The sequence below is a fragment of the Tinamus guttatus genome, unplaced genomic scaffold, assembly GCF_059628265.1.
Source record: "Tinamus guttatus ecotype Peru unplaced genomic scaffold, ASM5962826v1 Tinamus_guttatus_pri_ptg000033l, whole genome shotgun sequence".
In the NCBI taxonomy this organism is placed as follows: domain Eukaryota; kingdom Metazoa; phylum Chordata; class Aves; order Tinamiformes; family Tinamidae; genus Tinamus; species Tinamus guttatus.
Genome location: NW_028288567.1, coordinates 7,279,780 through 7,303,772, shown reverse-complemented (window position 1 = coordinate 7,303,772; position 23,993 = coordinate 7,279,780). Strand labels below are relative to the sequence as shown.

The 23,993-nt window shown below is 44.7% G+C and overlaps 1 long non-coding RNA gene across 1 annotated transcript; it reads left to right on the top strand.

The window, feature by feature from the left end:
* Positions 1-14,149: 14,149 nt before the first annotated feature.
* LOC148596057 (uncharacterized) lies at positions 14,150-22,515 on the top strand. Its single transcript, XR_015913760.1, has 5 exons — positions 14,150-14,241; positions 15,090-15,135; positions 20,806-20,886; positions 22,065-22,164; positions 22,463-22,515. It is a non-coding gene; the product is annotated as an uncharacterized LOC148596057 (long non-coding RNA).
* The last annotated feature ends 1,478 nt before the right edge of the window (positions 22,516-23,993 follow it).

Below are 23,993 nucleotides of genomic sequence, written 5' to 3'. Positions count from 1 at the left end.
CTTGATTCTGCTTTGCTGCCGAAAGGAACGCCGGAAGCGCGCTCTAGTGTAAGCGTGGAGTTGAGCGAGGGAAGAAGCGCAGAGCCCCATTTGGAGTGAGGCTGTAAAGAGCATGCCAAGGGAAGTGTGAAGCAGTGCCAAGACTCATGCTGGGCACACTTTGTCGCTGGGATGAGAAACAGGCTTGATTCTGCTTTGCTGCCGAAAGGAACGCCGGAAGCGCGCTTTAGTGTAAGCGTGGAGTTCAGCGAGGAAAGAAGCGCAGAGCCCCATTTGGAGTGAAGCTGCAAAGAGCATGCCAAGGGAAGTGTGAAGCAGTGCCAAGACTCATGCTGGGCACACTTTGTGGCTGGGATAAGAAACAGGCTTGATTCTGTTTTGTTGCCGAAAGCAATGCTGGAAGCGCGCTTTAGTGTAAGCGTGGAGTTCAGCGAGGGAAGAAGCGCAGAGCCCCATTTGGAGTGAGGCTGTAAAGAGCATGCCAAGGAAAGTGTGAAGCAGTACCAAGACTCATGCTGGGCACACTTTGTGGGTGGGATGAGAAACAGGGTTGATTCTGCTTTGCTGCCGAAAGGAATCCCGGAAGCGCGCTTTAGTGTAAGCGTGGAGTTGAGCGAGGGAAGAAGCGCAGAGCTCCATTTGGAGTGAGGCTGTAAAGAGCATGCCAACGAAAGTGTGAAATAGTGCCAAGACTCATGCTGGGCACACTTTGTGGGTGGCATGAGAACCAGGCTTTATTCTGCTTTGCTGTCGAAAGGAATCCCGGAAGCGCGCTTTAGTGTAAGCGTGGAGTTGAGCGAGGGAAGAAGCCCAGAGCTCCATTTGGAGTGAGGCTGTAAAGAGCATGCCAAGGGAAGTGTGAAGCAGTGCCAAGACTCATGCTGGGCACACTGTGTGGGTGAGATGAGAAACAGGTTGATTCTGCTTTGCTGCCGAAAGGAACGCCGGAAGCGCGCTTTACTGTAAGCCTGGACTTGAGCGAGGGAAGAAGCGCAGAGTCCCAATTTGAGTGAAGCTGTAAAGAGCATGCCAAGGGAAGTGTGAAGCAGTGCCAAGACTCATGCTGGGCACACTTTGTGGGAGGCATGAGAAACAGGCTTGATTCTGCTTTGCTGCCGAAAGGAACGCCGGAAGCGCGCTCTACTGTAAGCGTGGAGTTCAGCGAGGGAAGAAGCGCAGAGCTCCATTTGGAGTGAGGCTGTAAAGAGCATGCCAAGGGAAGTGTGAAGCAGTGCCAAGACTCATGCTGGGCACACTTTGTGGGTGGAATGAGAAACAGGCTTGATTCTGCTTTGCTGCCGAAAGGAACGCCTGAAGCGCGCTTTAGTGTAAGCATGGAGTTCAGCGAGTGAAGAAACGCAGAGCACCGTTTGGAGTGAGGCTGTAAAGAGCATGCCAAGGGAAGTGTGAAGCAGTGCCAAGACTCATGCTGGGCACACTTTGTGGGTGAGATGAGAAACAGGCTTGATGATTCTGTTTTGCGGCCGAAAGCAATGCTGGAAGCGCGCTTTAATGTAAGTGTGGAGTTCAGCGAAGGAAGAAGCGCAGAGCCCCATTTGGAGTGAGGCTGTAAAGAGCATGCCAACGAAAGTGTGAAATAGTGCCAAGACTCATGCTGGGCACACTTTGTGGGTGGGATGAGAAACAGGCTTGATTCTGCTTTGCTGTCGAAAGGAATCCCGGAAGCGCGCTTTAGTGTAAGAGTGGAGTTCAGCTAGGGAAGAAGCCCAGACCTCCATTTGGAGTGAGGCTGTAAAGAGCATGTCAAGGGAAGTGTGAAGCAGTGCCAAGACTCATGCTGGGCACACTTTGTGGGTGGCATGAGAAACAGGCTTGATTCTGTTTTGCTGTCGAAAGGAATCCTGGAAGCGCGCTTTAGTGTAAGCGTGGAGTTGAGCGAGGGAAGAAGCGCAGAGCCCCATTTGGAGTGAGGCTGTAAAGAGCATGCCAAGGGAAGTGTGAAGCAGTGCCAAGACTCATGCTGGGCCCACTTTGTGGCTGGGATGAGAAACAGGCTTGATTCTGCTTTGCTGCCGAAAGGAACGCCGGAAGCGCGCTCTAGTGTAAGCGTGGAGTTCAGCGAGGGAAGAAGTGCAGAGCCCCAATTTGAGTGAAGCTGTAAAGAGCATGCCAAGGGAAGTGTGAAGTAGTGCCAAGACTCATGCTGGGCACACTTTGTGGCTGGGATGAGAAACAGGCTTGATGATTCTGTTTTGCTGCCGAAAGCAATGCTGGAAGCGCGCTTTAGTGTAAGCGTGGAGTTCAGCGAGGGAAGAAGCGCAGAGCCCCATTTGGAGTGAGACTGTAAAGAGCATGCCAAGGGAAGTGTGAAGCAGTGCCAAGACTCATGCTGGGCCCACTTTGTGGCTGGGATGAGAAACAGGCTTGATTCTGCTTTGCTGCAGAAAGGAATGCCGGAAGCGCGCTCTAGTGTAAGCGTGGAGTTCAGCGAGGGAAGAAGCGCAGAGCCCCATTTGGAGTGAGGCTGTAAAGAGCATGCCAAGGGAAGTGTGAAGCAGTGCCAAGACTCATGCTGGGCACACTTTGTGGGTGGGATGAGAAACAGGCTTGATTCTGCTTTGCTGCCTAAAGGAACGCCGGAAGCGCGCTTTAGTGTAAGCGTGGAGTTCAGCGAGGAAAGAAGCGCAGAGCCCCATTTGGAGTGAAGCTGCAAAGAGCATGCCAAGGGAAGTGTGAAGCAGTGCCAAGACTCATGCTGGGCACACTTTGTGGCTGGGATGAGAAACAGGCTTGATTCTGTTTTGTTGCCGAAAGCAATGCTGGAAGCGCGCTTTAGTGTAAGCGTGGAGTTCAGCGAGGGAAGAAGCGCAGAGCCCCATTTGGAGTGAGGCTGTAAAGAGCATGCCAAGGGAAGTGTGAAGCAGTGCCAAGACTCATGCTGGGCACACTTTGTGGCTGGGATGAGAAACAGGCTTGATTCTGCTTTGCTGCCGAAAGGAATCCCGGAAGCGCGCTTTAGTGTAAGCGTGGAGTTGAGCGAGGGAAGAAGCGCAGAGCCCCATTTGGAGTGAGGCTGTAAAGCGCATGCCAGGGGAAGTGTGAAATAGTGCCAAGACTCATGCTGGGCACACTTTGTGGGTGGCATGATAACAGGGTTAATTATGCTTTGCTTCCGAAAGGAACGCCGGAAGCGTGCTTTAGTGTAAGCGTGGAGTTGAGCGAGGGAAGAAGCGCAGAGCCCCATTTGGAGTGAGGCTGTAAAGAGCATGTCAAGGGAAGTGCGAAGCAGTGCCAAGACTCATGCTGGGCACACTTTGTTGGTGGGATGAGAAACAGGCTTGATTCTGTTTTGCTGTCGAAAGGAATCCCGGAAGCGCGCTTTAGTGTAAGCGTGGAGTTGAGCGAGGGAAGAAGCGCAGAGTCCCATTTGGAGTGAGGCTGTAAAGAGCATGCCAAGGGAAGTGTGAAGCAGTGCCAAGACTCATGCTGGGCACACTTTGTGGGTGGCATGAGAAACAGGCTTGATTCTGCTTTGCTGCCGAAAGGAACGCCGGAAGTGCGCTTTAGTGTAACCGTGGAGTTCAGCGAGGGAAGAAGCGCAGAGCCCCATTTGGAGTGAGGCTGTAAAGAGCATGCCAAGGGAAGTGTGAAGCAGTGCCAAGACTCATGCTGGGCACACTGTGTGGGTGAGATGAGAAACAGGTTGATTCTGCTTTGCTGCCGAAAGGAACGCCGGAAGCGCGCTTTAGTGTAAGCGTGGAGTTCAGCGAGGGAAGAAGCGCAGAGCCCCATTTGGAGTGAGGCTGTAAAGAGCATGCCAAGGGGAGTGTGAAGCAGTGCCAAGACTCATGCTGGGCACACTTTGTGGGTGGGATGAGAAACAGGCTTGATTCTGCTTTGCTGCCGAAAGCAATGCTGCAAGCGCGCTTTAGTGTAAGCGTGGAGTTCAGCGAGGGAAGAAGCGCAGAGCCCCATTTGGAGTGAGGCTGTAAAGAGCATGCCAAGGAAAGTGTGAAGCAGTGCCAAGACTCATGCTGGGTACACTTTGTGGCTGGGATGAGAAACAGGCTTGATTCTGCTTTGCTGCCGAAAGGAACGCCGGAAGCGCGCTTTAGTGTAAGCGTGGAGTTGAGCGAGGGAAGAAGCGCAGAGCCCCATTTGGAGTGAGGCTGTAAAGAGCATGCCAAGGGAAGTGTGAAGCAGTGCCAAGACTCATGCTGGGCACACTTTGTGGCTGGGATGAGAAACAGGCTTGATTCTGCTTTGCTACCGAAAGGAAAGCCTGAAGCACGCTTTAGTGTAAGCGTGGAGTTGAGCGAGGGAAGAAGCGCAGAGCTCCATTTGGAGTGAGGCTGTAAAGAGCATGCCAAGGGAAGTGTGAAATAGTGCCAAGACTCATGCTGGGCACACTTTGTGGGTGGGATGATAACAGGGTTAATTATGCTTTGCTTCCGAAAGGAACCCCGGAAGCGCGCTTTAGTGTAAGCCTGGAGTTGAGCGAGGGAAGAAGCGCAGAGCCCCATTTGGAGTGAAGCTGTAAAGAGCATGCCAAGGGAAGTGTGAAGCAGTGCCAAGACTCATGCTGGGCACACTTTGTGGGAGGCATGAGAAACAGGGTTGATTCTGCTTTGCTGCCGAAAGGAAAACCTGAAGTGCGCTCTAGTGTAAGCGTGGAGTTCAGCGAGGGAAGAAGCGCAGAGCACAGTTTGGAGTGAGGCTGTAAAGAGCATGCCAAGGGAAGTGTGAAGCAGTGCCAAGACTCATGCTGGGCACACTTTGTGGCTGGGATTAGAAACAGGCTTGATGATTCTGTTTTGTTGCCGAAAGCAATGCTGGAAGCGCGCTTTAGTGTAAGCGTGGAGTTCAGCGAGGGAAGAAGCGCAGAGCCCCATTTGGAGTGAGGCTGTAAAGAGCATGCCAAGGGAAGTGTGAAGCAGTGCCAAGTCTCATGCTGGGCACACTTTGTGGGTGGCATGATAACAGGGTTCATTATGCTTTGCTTCCGAAAGGAACGCCGGAAGCGCGCTTTAGTGTAAGCGTGGAGTTCAGCGAGGGAAGAAGCGCAGAGCCCCATTTGGAGTGAGGCTGTAAAGAGCATGCCAAGGGAAGTGTGAAGCAGTGCCAAGACTCATGCTGGGCACACTTTGTGGCTGGGATGAGAAACAGGCTTGATTCTGCTTTGCTCCCGAAAGGAACGCCGGAAGCGCGCTCTAGTGTAAGCGTGGAGTTCAGCGAGGGAAGAAGCGCAGAGCTCCATTTGGAGTGAGGCTGTAAAGAGCATGCCAAGGGAAGTGTGAAGCAGTGCCAAGACTCATGCTGGGCACACTTTGTGGGTGGCATGAGAAACAGGCTTGATTCTGCTTTGCTGCCGAAAGGAACGCCTGAAGCGCGCTTTAGTGTAAGCATGGAGTTCAGCGAGTGAAGAAGCGCAGAGCACCGTTTGGAGTGAGGCTGTAAAGAGCATGCCAAGGGAAGTGTGAAGCAGTGCCAAGACTCATGCTGGGCACACTGTGTGGGTGAGATGAGAAACAGGTTGATTCTGCTTTGCTGCCGAAAGGAACGCCGGAAGCGCGCTTTAGTGTAAGCCTGGACTTGAGCGAGGGAAGAAGCGCAGAGTCCCAATTTGAGTGAAGCTGTAAAGAGCATGCCAAGGGAAGTGTGAAGCAGTGCCAAGACTCATGCGGGACACACTTTGTGGGTGGCATGAGAAACAGGCTTGATGATTCTGTTTTGTTGCCGAAAGCAATGCTGGAAGCGCGCTTTAGTGTAAGCGTGGAGTTCAGCGAGGGAAGAAGCGCAGAGCCCCATTTGGAGTGAGTCTGTAAAGAGCATGCCAAGAAAAGTGTGAAGCAGTGCCAAGACTCATGCTGGGCACACTTTGTGGGTGAGATGAGAAACAGGCTTGATGATTCTGTTTTGCTGCCGAAAGCAATGCTAGAAGCGCGCTTTAGTGTACGCGTGGCGGTGAGCGAAGGAAGAAGCGCAGAGCCCCATTTGGAGTGAGGCTGTAAAGAGCATGCCAAGGGAAGTGTGAAGCAGTGCCAAGACTCATGCTGGGCACACTTTGTGGGTGGCATGAGAAACAGGCTTGATTCTGCTTTGCTGCCGAAAGGAATCCCGGAAGCGCGCTTTAGTGTAAGCGTGGAGTTCAGCAAGGGAAGAAGCGCAGAGCTCCATTTGGAGTGAGGCTGTAAAGAGCATGTCAAGGGAAGTGTGAAGCAGTGCCAAGACTCATGCTGGGCACACTTTGTGGCTGGGATGAGAAACAGGCTTGATTCTGCTTTGCTGCCGAAAGGAACGTCGGAAGCGCGCTTTAGTGTAAGCGTGGAGTTGAGCGAGGGAAGAAGCGCAGAGCCCCATTTGGAGTGAGGCTGTATAGAGCATGCCAAGGGAAGTGTGAACAAGTGCCAAGACTCATGCTGGGCACACTTTGTGGGTGGGATGAGAAACAGGCTTGATTCTGCTTTGCTGCCGAAAGGAACGCCGGAAGCGCGCTCTAGTGTAAGCGTGGAGTTGAGCGAGGGAAGAAGCGCAGAGCCCCATTTGGAGTGAGGCTGTAAAGAGCATGCCAAGGGAAGTGTGAAGCAGTGCCAAGACTCATGCTGGGCACACTTTGTCGCTGGGATGAGAAACAGGCTTGATTCTGCTTTGCTGCCGAAAGGAACGCCGGAAGCGCGCTTTAGTGTAAGCGTGGAGTTCAGCGAGGAAAGAAGCGCAGAGCCCCATTTGGAGTGAAGCTGCAAAGAGCATGCCAAGGGAAGTGTGAAGCAGTGCCAAGACTCATGCTGGGCACACTTTGTGGCTGGGATAAGAAACAGGCTTGATTCTGTTTTGTTGCCGAAAGCAATGCTGGAAGCGCGCTTTAGTGTAAGCGTGGAGTTCAGCGAGGGAAGAAGCGCAGAGCCCCATTTGGAGTGAGGCTGTAAAGAGCATGCCAAGGAAAGTGTGAAGCAGTACCAAGACTCATGCTGGGCACACTTTGTGGGTGGGATGAGAAACAGGGTTGATTCTGCTTTGCTGCCGAAAGGAATCCCGGAAGCGCGCTTTAGTGTAAGCGTGGAGTTGAGCGAGGGAAGAAGCGCAGAGCTCCATTTGGAGTGAGGCTGTAAAGAGCATGCCAACGAAAGTGTGAAATAGTGCCAAGACTCATGCTGGGCACACTTTGTGGGTGGCATGAGAACCAGGCTTTATTCTGCTTTGCTGTCGAAAGGAATCCCGGAAGCGCGCTTTAGTGTAAGCGTGGAGTTGAGCGAGGGAAGAAGCCCAGAGCTCCATTTGGAGTGAGGCTGTAAAGAGCATGCCAAGGGAAGTGTGAAGCAGTGCCAAGACTCATGCTGGGCACACTGTGTGGGTGAGATGAGAAACAGGTTGATTCTGCTTTGCTGCCGAAAGGAACGCCGGAAGCGCGCTTTACTGTAAGCCTGGACTTGAGCGAGGGAAGAAGCGCAGAGTCCCAATTTGAGTGAAGCTGTAAAGAGCATGCCAAGGGAAGTGTGAAGCAGTGCCAAGACTCATGCTGGACACACTTTGTGGGTGGCATGAGAAACAGGCTTGATGATTCTGTTTTGTTGCCGAAAGCAATGCTGGAAGCCCGCTTTAGTGTACGCGTGGCGGTGAGCGAAGGAAGAAGCGCAGAGCCCCATTTGGAGTGAGTCTGTAAAGAGCATGCCAAGGGAAGTGTGAAGCAGTGCCAAGACTCATGCTGGGCACACTTTGTGGCTGGGATGAGAAACAGGCTTGATTCTGCTTTGCTGCCGAAAGGAATCCCGGAAGCGCGCTTTAGTGTAAGCGTGGAGTTCAGCAAGGGAAGAAGCCCAGAGCTCCATTTGGAGTGAGGCTGTAAAGAGCATGTCAAGGGAAGTGTGAAGCAGTGCCAAGACTCATGCTGGGCACACTTTGTGGCTGGGATGAGAAACAGGCTTGATTCTGCTTTGCTGCCGAAAGGAATCCCGGAAGCGCGCTTTAGTGTAAGCGTGGAGTTCAGCGAGGGAAGAAGCGCAGAGCCCCATTTGGAGTGAGGCTGTAAAGAGCATGCCAAGGGAAGTGTGAAGCAGTGCCAAGACTCATGCTGGGCACACTTTGTGGGTGGCATGAGAAACAGGCTTGATTCTGCTTTGCTGCCTAAAGGAACGCTGGAAGCGCGCTTTAGTGTAAGCGTGGAGTTCAGCGAGGAAAGAAGCGCAGAGCCCCATTTGGAGTGAAGCTGCAAAGAGCATGCCAAGGGAAGTGTGAAGCAGTGCCAAGACTCATGCTGGGCACACTTTGTGGCTGGGATGAGAAACAGGCTTGATTCTGTTTTGTTGCCGAAAGCAATGCTGGAAGCGCGCTTTAGTGTAAGCGTGGAGTTCAGCGAGGGAAGAAGCGCAGAGCCCCATTTGGAGTGAGGCTGTAAAGAGCATGCCAAGGAAAGTGTGAAGCAGTGCCAAGACTCATGCTGGGCACACTTTGTGGCTGGGATGAGAAACAGGCTTGATTCTGCTTTGCTGCCGAAAGGAACGCCGGAAGCGCGCTTTAGTGTAAGCGTGGAGTTCAGCGAGGGAAGAAGTGCAGAGCCCCATTTGGAGTGAGGCTGTAAAGAGCATGCCAGGGGAAGTGTGCATGCCAAGGGAAATTTGCAAATCTGTACCAAAGAACAATATGGTTGAGGAAAGATTAGGATAGGAAAGGATTGTCAGAAAGAGGAAAATATGTGAGAGTGACACTGGCATTGAATAGAAAGAGTCTGACACTGTTTTTTGTTTTGTTTTGATTTTCTTTTTGTTTTTCATGATTGTGTTGAAGAACATTTACTGATCCTCAAAAATAAGTGATAGGTTGATACAGCTGTAGCCACCGAAGATACCAGCAACATGGTAGGTGGCAGATTTTTTAGTTGAGGCCATATCAAATGACCAGCTTTTCAAGGTAGCAGAAAATTAATATTACTGTATCTGTAGTGTTACTCCAGCTCTGGGGGACCACAACTCTGGGAAATCGTTGCATGGGGAGACTGCAGTGCCGTGTTTCCTCAGAAGGCTCTGCAGGGACGTGCTTTGCTCTGTACTGAGAGCGCCTTTCCGCTATGCAGCACACTGCTGCTGAAGCTGGAGCCCCTGGGTGTCCTTGAAGAGATGTCCCAGAGAATTGGGATCGAGGAGGTTCAGAGTAGAACTTAGGAAAAAAATCTACATGGAGAGAGTGGTGAAGCACTGAAATAGGCTGCCCGTCCCTGGCAGTGTTCAAGAAACGTGTAGATGAGGCACTGGGGTACATGGTTCAGCAAGCAGGGTGGTGATGGGTCTATGGTTGCACCTGATGATCGTGAAGCTCTTTTCCAAGTGCCCCCCACCCAAAACGTGGCTATGCAGCGGCTCCCTCTGGGAACGGACTCACTCACACCCCCTCCTCCCCACGCGCGGCGTGCACGGCCGCGGCCCCCTCAGCGCGGGGCGGTACCGGCGCCCACCGCCCGCGGGCGGGGCCCGCGCGCCTGCGCACTGGCGCATGCCCGGCGCCGCCATTTCCCCTTCCCGTTCCCTTTCCGGTCCCTCCGCGGTCCTGTCAAGATGGCAGCGGCGGCGGCGCGCGGGCCGCGCCGGCTCTGGCAGCAGCAGAGGCGCCTGAGGGTGGCGGGACGAGGCGGGCGGCTCCTGGGCCCGGCAGCTCCTCCCGCGCTCCCTCCCCGCAGTGGCCGTCGCGCTGGTGCTGGCCTCGCAGGCGGCTTTTGTGGAGGACCTGGATGAGTCGTAAGTGGCGGCTGCGCCCAAGGGCGGGTTAGGGGGAAAGGAGGGAGCAGCCCAAGGCAGACGCTGCTCATTGCTGTGTCCTCAGCACCGGGTGGAAGAAGTTTCTCTTGGCAGAAGTGGTAGGAAGGTAGCAAGGCTGTGACGTGCTAAGGAATATCTGTCATGAGTTACCTTCTGTCTTTGCATCACCAGTTGCGTGGATATGGGCTTGCTGTTCGCACAAAACATGACTTTCCAAAAATATATATATTTTAAGTCAGAGCAGCCAAGCTGATTGAAGGCAACTGCTGCCACAAAGCAGCATAATTATGAGAAAGAAGGTATAAAAAATAGTTGCATGGGGTGTGAGGAGAAGGCATTCAATTTCCATTTCATGGTAAGTTTAAGCAGGTTTAAGTCTTTGTTTTTATAAGGGATCAGTCCGTGATAAATCGCTTCACAGAGTTGAAGAGTCAGAAAAGAAAATGCCTGTTTTTTTGTCTAACATTCTGCTTCCTCAGCAAGAGCAGGCAGTGCTAGGATCAACTTGAGGGGCAGTGAAAGCACAGGGGATGGAACATCCTGTCAGGAGTACTGAAGGGAGAAACCTCAGCATCTCTGACTTGTGTTTAAACTGTTGTGCATGAGAAGCCAAAGCACAGAACTGCTTGGCATTGACTTTGCAAAGGTTGTTTTTGATCCACGCCTCATATTTTCAAAGACTGAATTTGAAAAAGCCAAATGAATAAAACGAAATGCATTTGTGCTCCCGCATCATAGTTTGAAGTTTAAATGTAATTGTTGCATGGAATGACAAAGCATAACTCTGTACTCATGGAGCTTTTGTGAAAGAGCTGCTAGAAGGAAATCTTGATGTAGAATACTTTGCTTTCTAGTCACAGAACTGTAGAGGTGCTTCTGTTTGCATATTTAGAAATCGAAGGTTCCTGTACCAAGCTTACAGGATAGGAGAAAACAAGTAGCTGAGAAGTAACACAGGGGAGGTGAGACCCAACATTGCCTATTTGGCCATAAAAGAGAGGCAGAAACAGAAAGGCAGAGCAAGAGCTGTGTTTTTTGTTGGCCAGTGCAGATATAGCTGCTTGCTATCTGAAATCTGTACTTGTCTTGCCATCTTTGCTGAGCTGTGACAATGTGCTAACCAAGCAGAAGAGTAAGCTGACTTAAACAAAAGTAAATATTCCTCTATCTGGAGAAGGTGCTGTCATGGCTCAGTACAGAGAAGCCTCAGAGCTGGGGGAAGCAGCACTTGAGTTGGCCTAGGTTTCCTTTTCTTGGAGTTGTGGCCAAAGATCCTAGTTATACTCTGTGCTGGTTTCTTTTAACAGTTAAGGATGAACTGGGGTGCATAAATTAAGTTAAGGTGTTAGGGCAATAATTGGTCACATAATGTTGATGTTGAGATGTGTATGTTTTTGACACATGGTTCTGATTCAAGGATATAACCTCTCTCATCTTTATGCCAGTATGATTGTCCTTGTGCCTCCTGCTGACAGAGAGGGTTGCAGAGGGAAGTTAATGGGAAACTTTGAGATCTTTACCCTTAGAAATATATTTATAGCCCTAGAAACAGCACCTTTGGGAAATGTTGAAATACCCCTTTATACAGAGATTTCAATTTTTCTTCAACAGTATGTTTAGCCCACTCAGTGTTGTCTAATAATTTTATCACATTTACATTATCAAACTACAGTGGAAGTGCAGATATAAATCAGTAAAGCTTTAATAAGAAAAAATAAATGACAGATTGTAACTTCATGATAACTGCATACCACTTCTCTTTCTGGACTGAGTTGAGACAATTTTGCTTTTGTCAAACTTCTGTTTTTTTCTTGCCATTTGATGGTATTCTAAACAAGGATTTAGTTTGCCATTCGGCGCTTTAATGTTTTTTTTTCAGTTACCCAGTAGTACTGGGGGAGAGGTGATAAGAGTATTTCCTTGTAAATTCTTGTTTTGTGAACCAGAGGTGATATTCTAAATTCAAATACAACCCAAGATCTGATGATTCGATAGCTGTATTTACCTGTTGCATCATAACCAATTATTTGACTTTATAATTGGAAATGAGCTGGAGCTTTATTAGAATTCACAAGAGATGATAGACTCTAACTAGTTCTTCCATTAGCTCTGTAATGGTACATCTTTTAGTGAGGTTGCAAAGCAAGCAATTGTTTGCCTTAAAAATGCTGTTTTCTAGTAGTTGTCTTGTGCTGTCATTGTAAGTACCTTTACAACCTCAGCATGCTATCAAAAAGAGAAGGGAAAAGGGGGAAGATAAATGATTTCATCGCTGAACTGCAGCAGTTTTTAGTTTCAGATTTGCAGTTTTGTAATTAGATTATTATTTTAGAGATTTTTTTTTCTCCTAGTAGTGGACTAGCTCAGTTTTAGTATAATTCCAGAACTATTACATACCATTAGGAAGCTGTTCAATTTTAAATAAAATGTAATATACATTCTGTGATTCTGCTGACTGTCTATTTGCGATTTATAGTCATGACGCATATTGGGAAATGATGAGTCAGATTATGACTTCTATTAATTGCACCTCAACTCCATAAGGTCAGCCACAAATTTACTAGATAAGTAATTATATGTAATCCTCTCTTTCTATTAAAGACTTGGCATGCTATTTGCAAAGGTGTCACAATAAGAATTTTATACAATGTATTTTGTATTATGTGACATCAGTCCCATTCCTAGTCATTGTTATTAAAGTTTATCTCTTTTTTCAGAAAGAAACAAACCTTCCATAAAAATTATGTTTTATTTAACGCACAGTTTACAAGCAGTTATAAAATGAAATTATATGTATGATCTTGTGGTACTTAATTCAATTCAGTGTGTAACCAGCATTCTAAGAAGTATCAAGGAAGTTTCATATTTCACTCTTTATGTTGGAATAGAGTAATTTCAGCATCTACTGTCAGATTTGCAGTTGGTGGAGCTAGCTGGTTCGTTAAGTTGCCATTGCTCCAGCAGTAATATAAATTAATAGTACTAGTGCCTGTTTTTTATTAATAACTTAAACACTTTCTATCCAGTAGTGTTATTTTTATAAAAAGCATGAATTGGAACATCAGTAGTAGTCAAATGCTGAAGGAAGTTGAACTAAAATTAATGTTAACATTAAAGATAATTCATGCATAATGTGTGGTCATTGAAGTGCTAAGCTTAACAGGAGTGTAAATCCATGCTCTAGGAGAATGTATTAGTTGATTATAAAAATACTAGGTTTTCTGAATAGTCCTCAGCATGTAGTATTTATATATTTATGTAACTAAAATCTGTTAGTTTTAATTTTATACCAAGATAAGTGAAGTAGCAGTTTACTTTTTCACAAACGAACGTCATTTATGTATTTTCAAATGTATCATATATATATATTTTTTCCCCTCCTAGGTTTAAAGAAAACCGCAAAGATGATATTTGGCTTGTAGATGTGAGTATGTGAGAAAAACCTGAAGATTTTCACTTGATTTCAAACCAAGCTAGAAACTGAAACACAAAATGTACAATATGCTACACTGTAGTAAGGCTGCTTAATCATTTGGAAAATCTTTTGTGCATGGTTCAGAAAAATTAACATGATATTAATTCTGTTGACAATATGGATAAGCAATCTGTTTTGTTCAGGATGAAGCAGGAATCAGATTTAGTACTGAATGCAGGCTGCAGCCTCTTTTAAATCTCCTAGAAAGAAGCAGATTATCTAACGCTTAAATTGAGGGGGAGGAGTATAACTAAGATTTGTGGGGTGTTTTTATTTTTTTTTTAGTGGACAAGTTGACATATACTGTTTCAGAATTAATCAGTAATGTATAGGAAGACAGAAAACAATATTGCCAGGTAATATCTTCCTTGTTAATGTTGCTTAATGTGCCCATTCATGGGCAGAAAGATGGAATGGAATGATTCTCCCACCTGTTCTGGTTTCAGAGAAGATGGGGTCAGTGGGATTTCACAGTGTGCCTGTATAAGAATAATGTCTGAAACTGAAATCCAGAGAGCAGCTTGGAGAAATGCTTGTGTATTCTGCTTTCTTTCAAAGAACATTGTCCTCCTGTCAGGAGAAAAAAAAAAAAAAAAGTCCATATTTCTGAGTAAGAATCTTTTGCTAAGATTGATTTATGTAATCTTTTACTTTGCCATAACAGAGGGGGGTATTTCAAAGAGATTTTTTTTTTAATGTTATTGCATAGTCTGCTTTTAAATAACTGTTAAATTAGTACAGCAATTAAATAAGTTAATTATACACTTCTGTTTTCAACATTGAAAAATAGTGTCAAAGCTCAGTTTACCACTCCACCTTTCTAAGCAACTTGGATTTTTATTAAATCTTGTAATATAAAGAAACAGACATGGAAAATAACTCCTGTTAATGTGTTTGAGAGTTCAAATTAACTTCTCTCTTTTTCTGCCACTCAGTTTTATGGCCCTTGATGTGGCCACTGCAAGAAATTGGAGCCCGTATAGAATGAAGTTGGTATAGAAATGAAAAGCATGGGTTCTCCAGTAAAAGTTGGGAAGATGGATGCAACTTCCTTTTCTAGTAAGTGTGATTTGATTGGGGAAATTTCATGATATCATGTGTTTTAAAACTTTTTTTAAAAAAAAAGTTGTTCTTCTGTTCTTTATCATATAAACAAATGCACTTGAAAAATCTCTTCAGGTTTATGTTCCCTTTAAAAGTTACAGCATGTGATAGTGTGCATTTTTGTGATATTTTTCATGCTTTTGTGTCAGAATTCTTTCTGACAGATGGAAGATAAAAGTTTTTCAAAGATATGACTTTTTATATGCTTTTGAGATTAGTTTTATACAATAGCACTTCTTTTGACAGCATCTAATTTAATTCCATTTTAGATTCCTCTTATTGGTCTTGGACAAGTATTTATGTTTTTGCTATTACTCTTTTTGGGCAGCTAGTCTGTAAGATGTTACACCAAAGGCCTACTGAAATCACTAGATTCATTACATCACTGTTAAAACAGCTTCTTATAAACCATAACCAGTCTCAGATACTCTACACCTTTAATGTTAATTTTTGGTAATATCTTATATTTTTTGACCTTGAAGGATGTTTGAAGAGAAAAACTTCACTTATTCAAAGAAGTGGTTTGTGTAGACTTAAGTTATATGCGTAATGCTATTGTTTTAGTATTAATGTGCCTGCTTACAGTCATTTCACTTTAATCTGTCTTCAGCCAGGAGAGTGTTGGAAAGGGTAAGGCATAGGGAACAGTGGTGCCTATGTGAGCTTCTTTAATCCATGCATGATGCTAAAATTCATTATTTTTTCATTAATTTACGTGGCTGAAATAGTGAACTGTCTTTAAACTGTGGTCTTGAAGAACAAGATAGACTTAGTTCCCTTTGGCACTTATCAATATCTTTCAGGTATCGCATCCGAGTTTGGAGTGCGAGGCTATCCAACAATTAAGCTGTAAGTTGATGTTTCTTGTTGAATTGTTTCCTTTCCTGACTGTGATCTCAGGTGGATTAAAAAAAATGCACATGTAGCTAGTTGATATCAGATAAAACTTTTTTTTTCCCTCCTTTTTTTTTTCCTCTGGAATCCTTTCTTTTTTTCTCTTTTTTTTCTCCCTTTTCTTTCTTTTTTTTTTTTTAAAAAAAACTCTGGAACCCTTTTTAATTAGGCTGCCTGATAATAGTAAAAACTAAAACAACGGCAGCTTACCAAGTTTAGAATTAAACTTCTGAATTTTATACTTCTATGCAACTTTGTTACATGTATGTGTGTGTGCATGCGTGTGTGTATTTTAATCACCTCTCTTTTCTCTTCCCTGTTGAAAATCTTTTATAAAGGATGCTAGTGGTTGCTGCATAGGATAAATTGTGAAAGCAGTTGTTTGGCCAGGGGTGTTGATGTCTTCTTTTCTTAAAATTTATAGGAAAACATAAGTAGGTAACACTGTTGTGTGGATTTGCTCATAATACCCAATCTAAAATCACATTAAAAAAAGTCCTAGTAATTTTGACTAATTTTTACTATGAATATATTGGTTTGTCAGCAGTTTATTGTTTTAGCAAATAATTTCAGAATATATAATAGATCTTCTGTAGTTAACTTTCTCAAAATGTCGTAAAGATTTTTAACTTTGTAATCTTTAGGGAGGAAACATTCTTCTGGCATATAAAAGCATTATTTTTTTAATTATTTTTTTAAGATGGCTTTCATCTTGTAGTTTTCCTACAGTTATTTGGATTTCAAGGAAGCTTGTTGAAATTTACCAATTTACAAGACATTTAATCTTTTCTATTTTTGCAATATTAAGTATGTCGTGTCTCCTGTCACTTAAGTACAGTAAACTGCGCAGAACAGGAGTCCTAATTAAGCACATAAATTCAGGAGGTTTTGCAGATCATTCAACATTTTTCAGTTATAAAAGGCCTTTAATCATAGAATCATAGAATGCTTAGGGTTGGAAGGGACCTCTAGAGGTCATCTAGTCCAACCCCTCTGCATACGCAGGGTCACCTAGAGCACGTGGCACAGGACTGCATCCAAGCGGGTTTTGAAGATATCCAGAGAAGGAGACTCCACAACCTCTCTGGGCAGCCTGTTCCAGTGCTCTGTCACCCTCACTGTTAAGAAATTTTTCCTTCTGCGTTTTTTTTTTTTTTTTTGGTAGAGACTAGTCTCTTTGAAATGCTGAACGTTTGGGTGTAGATTTTTTTTTTTTAGATATATTTTTAATTTAGTCCTAAGCAAAAAGAAAACCTATTCATTTTTGAAGAAAATGACTGCTGTATAGTAGAAAAAAAATAGCAGTTAAGTGTTAATTGTTGGGGCCTTAGTAAGAATATATAGGAAAGTGGAGTTTGTGGGGAACTGGATCGACGCCTAGCAACCGAACACCTGGAGGAGAACCAATCAGCTGGGAGCCTGTAGCCAATGAGGGCTGCTCCTCAGCGCATGCCCACCTGCCCCGGTATAAAGCCCTGCTACAGACAACAGCAGAGCGGAGTTGACTTCACTTCCCAGAGAGGTGTTGTTCACTCCGGCTTGTGGAGAAGGCTTCGGCACTCGCCACAAGTTAAACCACCTTCATATTAAAGTCCTGCTCACTCTGATTTGTGGAGTGAGCCTCAACATTTGAGTGACCCTCGACATCTGGTGACCCCGACGTGATCGTGCGAGAACGCAAGGGATCTTACTGGAGAAAAGCGGATTGTGACCACGACCTGGTGAGTCAGAATGGGAATTGGCGCATCTAGAGTGAAAGTTGCTGCAACAGCAATGGAACATGATACTGTTGAACGCTTCGTAAGGCTTGCTCAAAAAACTAAGATTGAGGTCTCGAAAACCGAGCTAACTGATTTATTACTATTTTGTAAGAAGAAAAAAATCATAGAAGAAGCTTCCCAAGCATATAAATTTGAATCATGGGAGCGAGTAGGAAGAGAACTATGGGACGGTGTACAATTAGGCTCGGAGGAAGCGTGGCGCCTCACAAAGACTTTTCGTCTAATATGGCCTATGTTTGAGCGGTTAGTTGCTATTGCGTTTTGGGAAGCGCTCCATGGAGAAGAAAAGGAAAACGGGTCTGAAAGTTCTGAATGTACCAACAATACTGAGCCAATTCAGTGTAAGAAAATAGATAATAAGAGAAAGGTAACCTCACCTAAACAGGCATGTCCGGTAACTTTGGCGGAACGAGAAGTATGGGGGGGAGTGGATGAATATCTCCCCCCGTGGGAGGGGGAGGAGCGACCACCCCCCACAGCACCTGAATGGGAAAAGCGACCACCTCCCACAGCACCCGAATGGGAGGGGGAAAAGCGACCAACCCCCACAGCGCCCGAAATGGAAGTGGACCCAGTTAAAGTACCGATCCCAGATGGATCGGACGATGATAATGCCGTGGTTCAAAAAATGCGACAAGAACTTCGGGGACAGGCAGAGAAAATGACAGAATTATTAGAACAAATGCGGCGACTAGACGGTGGGTCCAAGGCCAGAGATGTGAAGGCAGCCTATAAGGCTGCCCATAGGGCTATAGTCGAAGGGTTGGAAAATGTAGACAAACAATTAGAGCAGTGGGAGGCACGAAAAGATGCTCCTAAGATTCAAAAGAAAGCAGCTGGAGCAAGTGACCCAGCGGAAGAAGGATTGCTGCCGGAGCTCCCAGCCACTTCCACTGCAGGTGGAAGTAATGATGAGGAAATGCCACCTGTTAATCCAACATTTAATGCGGGAGCACGGTATAAAGGGCTCATAGAGAATGCTCAGTTACAAGGAGAATTTGTACTAACACCACTAGCAGCTCCTGTAGTAACGGGAGCCCAGGGCCCCAGGTGGGAACCTCTCGATTGGAAATTTGTTCAAGGCATACAAAAAACAGTAATGCAGTATGGGCACGACAATAAGTTGGTGAGAAATCAGGTCTCCGCCCTGTTTAAATATTCCCATATGGTGCCTGCGGATAGCAGAGCGATAATGGAGCTCCTGCTTTCCTCTACCGCTTACATGCTTTGGTTAGCAAAATGGCAGGAAAGATTAGAGGAAAAACAGTTGGAGAATCTAAATCGCAGTATGGACGATCCATTAAGGGTTGCCACCCTTGATCAACTGATGGGCAATGGACGCTACCGGGCAACCGAGGCCCAGGCAGCGCTCCACCCCAGGATACTACAGCAATCAAAAAATGCAGCGCTAGCCACTTTTCTTGCACTACCACAAATAGGAACGCCACAGTTGCCATACACCAAAATAACACAAAAACCGAATGAGTCTTTTTTCAACTTTGTTGATCGACTGAAGGAAGCCTTGGATATGGCACCTAATGTGCCTGCGGAAATGAAAGCAATATTGGCAAAGGATCTAGCAGTTCAGAACGCAAACCAAACTTGCAAGCAACTGTTAGCTACTTTGCCACCAGGAGCTTCAATTGTCCAAATGATAGAGACCTGTGCCCGAGCGCCATTGATGGAGGAAGAACAAAAAGCAAAAATACATGGTGCGGCTTTGGCCGCAGCAATTAAAGGAGAAAGAATGTCTAGAAAGGAAGACAAGAGATTTCATGGGACATGTTTCCTATGTGGTCGATTAGGACACATGAGGAGGAACTGTCCTAATAGATTCAGGATGGAAGGTACGGCCCCGAGAGGATTTAATGGGACCTGTACGAGATGTCAAAGGTTCGGGCATAAGGCAGCGGAGTGCCGATCACGGTTCCGCAAGAACGGCACGCCAATACAGGGAAACGGGAGTCGCCGCGTTGTGAGGGACGCGGCGAACAAGTATCCCCAGACAATGGCTGCCTCCACGAACTCTCCGCCGCAACCCGAGGAAGTGCAGGAGTCGACCTCTATGTGGCAAAATCCACAGTGATTAGAGATTGACGTGCACATATTAGAATTGATGTGCACTGGTCCCCTGGGGAGGAGCTGAGAGCCAGCGACCCCCCCCCCCCCCCCCTCCCAACCGCCGCCCTCTTCTCCTTCTCCTGCCCCCCAAGCTGCATTGTTGCTGGGAGCAGGTCAGGGCGGGCGGACGATCTGGGCAGGGTAATGAGCAGCGGACGGAAGAGCAGATTTGTGGTCCTCTCGGAGGTGGCAGTGAAGTGCAACTTTAGCACGGGAAAATGAGTGAGCTTGACCAGTTATGCCAGGAGGCTGAGCAACTGAAAAACCAAATCAGGGATGCTAGGAAAGCATGTGCTAACGCCACCTTGGCTCACATCACAGCCAACATTAACCCCGTGGGGAGAATTCAAATGCATACTAGAAGAACACTCTGGGGACACTTGGCTAAAATTTACGCAATGCACTGGGGGACTGATTCCAGGCTTCTAGTCAGTGCCTCCCAGGATGGCAAGCTTATAATCTGGGACAGCTACATCTCCTCCTAGCTGGTTAGGACGACTTCAACTGCAATGTCTGGGATCATGATAACTGTGTCAGTTGCTTAGGTGTGACTGATGATGGAATGGCAGTGGCAACAGGATCATGGGACAGCTTCCTCAAGGTCTGGAACTGAAAAGAGCGGCAGACTCTGTGACTGGAAGAACTTTCCAGTGGTTGAAAACTAAAAATGATAGCATATCCAGTCTGACCATACTAACTTGGACCCCCATCCTCCCCAGCTCCAAAGGGCAAGATTTTTTCCTTCCCCTGTTGCTGAAATGAAGAGCACAATTACCTTTCCAAGAAGAATTTCTGTGGTTGTAAGCAAAATGAAATTGTGTATTCCTTTGGGACCATTTTTTTTTGTCTTGGGAATTTAAAAATGAAACACTATCATAAGCGTGACCAGAATGATTATATTTGTGCTTGCAACTAAGTTACTTTGTTTTTGTTCATAATATTTTGATGCATGGTATTGCCAATTTTTGTTTTTTGTAAAAAGAGGGGAAATGCTGAGGATTACAGCCATGTTACTCTGTTTTTTGTAAATGTTGCAATGTTTATTGCTAATTTTTGTTTTTTGGAAAAAAGAGGGGGAGATGTTGGGGCCTTAGTAAGAATATATAGGAAAGTGGAGTTTGTGGGGAACTGGATCGACGCCTAGCAACCGAACACCTGGAGGAGAACCAATCAGCTGGGAGCCTGTAGCCAATGAGGGCTGCTCCTCAGCGCATGCCCACCTGCCCCGGTATAAAGCCCTGCTACAGACAACAGCAGAGCGGAGTTGACTTCACTTCCCAGAGAGGTGTTGTTCACTCCGGCTTGTGGAGAAGGCTTCGGCACTCGCCACAAGTTAAACCACCTTCATATTAAAGTCCTGCTCACTCTGATTTGTGGAGTGAGCCTCAACATTTGAGTGACCCTCGACAGTTAATAATTAAGAACATTATTTTCAGAAAAAAAAAAATTGGCATTGTATAAAAAATTCTACAGTTGCATTTTACTGCATTACAGAGTTTTATGTTTGGCAAACCAAAGATCACTCTTTTGAGTGATCATTTGACAAATGAGCTTGCTTATTATTTGTAATAGATGACTGTAATACAGGTGTGGAGGTTTTGTAGTTCTACACGTGCAGATATGTTTTTAGTTTGTTGAGTGTCTTTTAAAATCTTTTTAATAGTGTTGTTTTTGCAATGTTTCTTAATATATTTTTTCCTTCTTTTTTATCCCCTCTGTCCAGCTTAAAAGGTGACTTGGCATACAATTATAGAGGACCTAGAACCAAAGATGATATAATTGAATTTGCTAATAGAGTAGCAGGGTAAGTATAGATTTCCATGAGAATAGTTCTGGTGACTTAAATTGTCAGGATTTTTCTTTAAAGGATGGAATTTAGCTGAAGGACAGAAAGTGGGGCATTAATTTAAATAAGCTACATATTAGTCGCTCAGTTTCATGTGGAATTGTTAAAAAAAAAAAATCTAATATACCCTCGAAGCTTGAAAGATGTGGATGTTCTTTGTTGCAGGTAGTTAGGTCCAGCGGCCGGAAGATGTCGTGCTGTACGGAAAGATAGGGCCCCTAATAGCCAATAGTGTTAGTTTATGATGTAAGCAGACGGATGTGACGTTGTAAGCCTTAGCTATATAACACCTTGTTACCCATCAATAAGGGCCATTTTGTCGTCCATCACATTGGTGTCAACTAGTTAATGGACCGAGTGGCTTGGGGGTGGTCTTGAACCGGGTCGCTGCGCTGTTTGAACGGCAACAGTTCTTTTACAAGATCTTTTTACACAAGGAAATTGTTTTTACAAGATTGTTCACAGTGATTTCTGTGAACTTTTTCTTCTTTCCTGACAGTGGCCCAGGCATTCAAACCTTATAGACAGTAATATTTGAGAAAGAAAGAAGTTCAGCATTATTCTCATTCTTAAGAAGCATTCATATATATGTATAAGATTAATTACAGATCCTAGCTGTATAGTCCAGGACCATCAGTGATCTCTGATAAGTTACCAAAAGTCTGTGAGAATGTTTATTTCGGTGACCACATTTCCCAAGCGCTGCACTCAGATCCAAAATTTATTTTTCAAATGACCATGCAGTGCATAAATGACTGGAATATTTATAGTTACTGTAGCAGCATTTTATACTAGGATACACTATAATTTTATTTAAGGGTGTTACTGAGGGAGAATTCCTGAATTCCTGAATTTATTTTTATTTTAGGGGGTGGGGAGTTGCCTTTTTTTTTTTTTTTTTTTTTTTTTTTGTCTTCCTGGAAAACTTAAACTTGAATCCTTTGAGAGTTAAATAAGAATTTACAAAATAAGCTTTACTTTAATTTGCTTTGGGGAATTTTGTAAGAAACCTATATGAACTGTTCTGGGGGATCTTGTTTGGAGTTTTGCAGCTTGTAGAAACTGAACCTTTGTTTCTTTCTCTTCCTTTTTTTTTTTTTTTTTTTTTTCTTTCTTTCTTTTTCCTACCCTCCCAGACCTCTAATCAGGCCACTTCCTAGCCAGCATATGTTCGAGCATGTGCAAAAGAGGCATCGTGTGCTTTTCGTGTATGTTGGTGGGGAATCTCCTTTAAAGGTTTGAAACTTGATTAAATAAAGTTATTTCTTTTGGCTCTTCACAGATGTAGTTAAAAATATATCTTCTAAAACAGGTGAGAAAGTAATAGTTGAAAGACTGAAGAAAGTGCATATGTTATAATAAAATTTTGTCTTTATAAATACTTCTACAGTGCTTTACAGTCTTTCGTTGTAACCATATTTTCTAATTGCTCTTTCAAAATAAGGCTTCCTTTGACTTGTACTAAAAAATGAGAAGAATTCCTTTGATTTGTACTAAAAGTTGAAAAGTTTTCAAAAATCTTTGTATTTTTCAGGAAAAATACATAGAAGTTGCCTCAGAACTAATTGTTTATACATACTTTTTTTCTGCCTCAGAAGATGTACTACCTGAGAAGATGTACTACCTGTACTACTACTCTTTCAGTTCTTATTATTTCCATTGACATTGTATAATTCTCCACATCTGTGTCTGCAAATTGGATATCTGTCTTTGAAAAAAGGATTGGTAAATCCTGAGCTGATTACATGTAAATGTTTGATATTCATGTCTACACTAGGTAAAATGTACAAATTGAGTTTAGGTTATGGTAGAGTCTTTTACTGTCTAGTTTGATGAAACTTTTCATAACTGTTAGTATATAAGTCTCTTATTAACTAGTCACTACTCATTCACCTTTTTGCAGTGCACATTTGGTATGTGTGTAAATAGTTCATCTGTTATTACTTTGGCCAGATGTTTTGTTCAGCAAATTAATAAAGCAGTATAAACTTAAACAGAAGGCATGCAGGATTTTCTCACTGACTTCCCTGATTCGAGGGATACATTACCTCTTTGTACCTTGTGCAAAGCAGCTCATCAAAACACAAGTCTGCTCTGAGATCAAATAACCCAGTCGACTAACTGCAGAATCCCATGCTCTCTCTTTGCGGGATTCTGTAACAAGGAAACCATTCACAGTAAATCACAAGGATGAAAAAAGTCAATGCTATTCTTAAGCCTAACTGTTGTTGTCCAAGTGCTGAAGTAAAATAAAGAGCCTTTCTAATTTCTTCTTATCTCCAAATGGGACCTGAAATGACTTTTAAAGTGGGACATGACTGTGAAAACGCTCATACAGGGTTAGTGGAGTGAAAGCTTACATAATTTCTTTTGTGATTCACTTGGATTTTTTTGATGCAGCCGGACTCTTCACAGTGGTGCCCAATGACAGATTGAGAGGCAACGTGTGCAAATTGACAGGCAGTTTCATCTGACATAAGGAAAAAGTTGTTTTATTGTGAGGGCAACAGAGCACTGGAATGCATTGCACAGAGAATCTGGGGTCTCCTTCCCTGCAGATATTCCTCAGCCATCTGTATAGAGTCCTGTGCCATGTGCTGTAGGAGTCCTTGCTTGAGCCAGGGGTTGAGCTAGATGATCTCCTGAGGTCCTTTCCAACCTCAACCATTCTGTGATTCTTTTCCTTTTTTTTCTACATCCTGCTAAGTAGAACTGACCTCGCTGTAAGTAGTGTATCATTAGATTTCCAAAACCCTTGTATCAAGAACTATCTTGATTTGAATTTTCCTATTTCTACCTTAGCCTCAGTTGAGCAAGAAAAATAATATTTACTTGCACATTGGAAAGTGCGCCTGGTGATAAAAATGAGCAGACAAGGTTTTCCCACAAAACATAATTTTGCTATAACTCATATTGGTCGTTTCTAGTATTATGTAGAACAGGAAAAATATTGTGAAAACACGGGCTGGTAGTTGTATCCTGCAACCTTCATTAAAAGATCCGTTTTGCCACTGCACATTATCTTGTCCCAAATTTTAGGCCTCTTTTGCAAGATATGCTCTGCA